The sequence below is a fragment of the Hemitrygon akajei genome, unplaced genomic scaffold (genome assembly GCF_048418815.1).
Source record: "Hemitrygon akajei unplaced genomic scaffold, sHemAka1.3 Scf000044, whole genome shotgun sequence".
Taxonomy (NCBI): domain Eukaryota; kingdom Metazoa; phylum Chordata; class Chondrichthyes; order Myliobatiformes; family Dasyatidae; genus Hemitrygon; species Hemitrygon akajei.
The window spans coordinates 2,235,817-2,238,976 of record NW_027331930.1 but is presented as its reverse complement, the minus strand read 5'-3'; the positions used below and the strand labels follow the sequence as shown (position 1 = coordinate 2,238,976).

General features: G+C 43.3%; 1 long non-coding RNA gene across 1 annotated transcript; it reads right to left on the bottom strand.

Annotated features, from left to right (window-relative positions):
- Positions 1 to 614: 614 nt before the first annotated feature.
- Positions 615 to 2,674, bottom strand: LOC140720538 (uncharacterized). Its single transcript, XR_012097211.1, has 3 exons — positions 2,627 to 2,674; positions 795 to 817; positions 615 to 707 (listed from the first exon to the last, which is right to left on the bottom strand). It is a non-coding gene; the product is annotated as an uncharacterized lncRNA (long non-coding RNA).
- Between the last annotated feature and the right edge of the window lie 486 nt (positions 2,675 to 3,160).

The following is a 3,160-nucleotide window of genomic DNA, read 5'->3' as shown; positions in this document are numbered from 1 at the left end:
CTTCCTCCTTACTTAAAGGGCTAAGTGACATTTGCCATTTTCCAGTTTTCTGGCACCATGCCAGGTCCAATGATTTTTGAAAGATCATTTGAAATGCCTCCACAATGTCTACCACAACCTCTTTCAGAACACTAGGGTGCAGTTCATCTGGTCCGCGTGACTTATGTACCTTTAGGGCTTTCAGCTTTTTCAGCACCTTCTCCCTTGTAACAGTATCTGCACTCACAACCCGGACACCTCATTAATACCTGCTTTTATTCCCTACAATATTATCATCAGTATTAAATTCCCAGCTCCTCTGGTAGATCCAAACTCATGTCCTCGTGTGTTAGTGCATTTGCCTGGGATTGACACACAGTGGTTCATTTGACAGTCCCGTGTATTGGTTGTATTGTGACCCTGTGCTGGTGTGTCCAGGGGTCTGACATCTCCAGCTGACCATGTGACAGTGATGCCTCCCAGTCGATGGGGTTGATGTGAAATAAACTTCAGTTCCCCTTCAGCCCAGTATTACAGGCAATCTTTGCATCAAATTAGAACTAAATTGAGCTTCATAAACAAGGAGAAATGGATCTTTGTAAGTTTTACCTCGATTAATAGCATCAAGCGTTTCTCTCAGCACTGTTATCAACAAATAGGGGTGATCAAATTTTTCAACCGTTAGGGTCTCATCTGTCACTGACAATTCCTGGACTTCATCATTAATCCTGTAAATATTAAACTGCTGGTTATAAATTGTTATTCTGAACTATTTTACAAATCCATTCAGGGTTTCAGTAAAGACCATGTCCTACCTTCTGTTCCGACGAGCTTCCTCCTGAAATAAATAAAACACAAATCTGATTAGACTTGGACTTACTGTCCACATCCTGAATTCCATCTAAATCATTACAAGGTGTTGAAAATTCCCACTCCCACAGTCGCTCACACACACGGACAATACAGAACCACGGGGTAAATTACAGGGAAAGTTTCTGAATGTCAGACCATTACTGACAGGATGAAACTTATAGGGAAGACAGGACAGGCTGTGCATTTTCATCTGGATATGACGTCAGTGTGATAGGATGGAGGAATTTCTGATCAGTGATGTATGTGATTGTGTGCGGGTTGCGAAAGTACCTCTATTTATGGGGAGACTTGTGGGGAGATGTAATTCCAGATGGATTTTAACAAATTCCACTAGAAATTTAGTGAGGAGGATGTGGAACTCTGTGCCACAGGAGTGGTTGAAATGGAACAGCGAAGACTGACTGTAATGGGGAGGCTGGATAAACACGTGAGGGTCCATGGAGTTCGGGCACTGTTGCTGGGTGCGGTGAGTAGGTGGCAGGAGGATTGTGAAGCAGGAAAACTAATAGAAGAAGATGGACCGAATGGCCTATTTATGATGGAGAATGGGATATAATCCCATTTGAATTTATCCAAAAAATAAAGAGACGGTGAAAGATTCCCTAATCTGATGGAAACCGGATATGGAGGATGTCTGATGTGTGGGTCACATTCTTTGTTCTCATTGATTGACAGAGAGACCCTCACACCCACCGCACCAGACACACTCACAGCCTGTGACTGGAACTGGGTGTTAATGGGTGTTTTAGAGGATATTTAATGTAGAATTAAGGACACAGTCAGCAGCTCTGTGTTATGATCAGAGTAAACAATTTCAGAGAAATTTTCATTCTGTCCTGGGATGTCCAGAAGTTGTGGAACTCCAGTTGTGGGACAATAGACAATAGGTGCAGGTGTATGCCATTCGGCCCTTCTAGCCAGCACCGCCATTCACTGTGATCATGGCTGATCATACTCAATCGGTACCCCGTTCCTACCCTCTCCCCATATCTCTTGACCCCGCTATCTATAAGAGCTCTATCTAACTCTCTCTTGAATGCATCCAGAGACTTGGCCTCCACTGCCTTCTGGGGCAGAGCATTCCACATATCCACCACTCTCTGGGTGAAAAAGTTTTTCTGCATCACTGTTCTAAATGGCCTACCCCTTATTCTTAATCTGTGGCCTCTAGTTCTGGACTCACCCATCAGCGGGAACATGCTTCCTGCCTCCAGCGTGTCCAGTCCCTTAATAATCTTATTATCATGGGACAACAACAACCCTGAATAGTTGTATCAATTGTCGGGTGAGAAACAGTTTACTGCCATTTGTAAATGCTGTGTGTAGGAGCACCGCATCTGTTTTCTGTCTGCATTGTATTCTGTGTTACCTGTTTATTACGATAACTCGTCACGTGAGTGTGGACATGGTAAAAGCGAAGGGAAAAAGTTACGTATCTGTACTTTGTTCTGGGCAGTTTTGAGCTGGGGACGAGCGAATTTCATTCTGTTCTTGACCGCTGTGTTGCAGCTTACTTTACAATGAATTACCCTGAAGTTTCATCGCTTCAAGATTGTATTTTGCTAATGAAGGACTGAAAGCGTATCTTGGACATTTTGAAATGTCATTATTGGAGTGATTGGAGGGTGCATCATGCAAGTATATCAACTTGTGTGAGGTCACCAGCAGCGGCAATTGATTAGTTAGAATTGGCCTCTGTGCAGTGTTTACTTCAAATATACCACTGTTCATGTAGTGCCCTTTGACAGAAACAAATTGAAATATAATCCCTCACCTTGAGAAACATCACACTGTCTTTCTGATCCATCTGTTCCTTTAACTTAATTATTTCCTCCTGAATAATCCTTATATTCTCCTGAATCTCCCGAAGATTTTTCACCATTGGATTGAGAATCCTCTTCTCTTCTTTCCTGAGATACCTGAGTAAGCTCTGCTCTTTCTCAGTGATGATCTGGCGCAGTTCAGCAAACTGGGTTGTGATGTGGGACTGTAGGCTGTGTGACTGTTCCTGTTGAAGGAAAGGTGAAGGTTTACATACTGCATTGCTGTGTTTTGTTTCCTTTTGTCATTAAGTTCGGTCTATTGGAGTCCATGCTACTTCTGGGTGCATTCCCGTCAACACCATTCCCTCATGTTTTCCTGAAACCTATTCTCACTTATTAACCCATAAACTCCCATCTGCTTCACGCACACGCTCCCCACCTTTACAGGGTTAATTGTAATTAGCCATTCATCCAGCATGTCCTTGGGATGTGTCTGAAACTGTCATGGCCACAGGGAGAGCATGCAAACTCCACACAGACAGCAG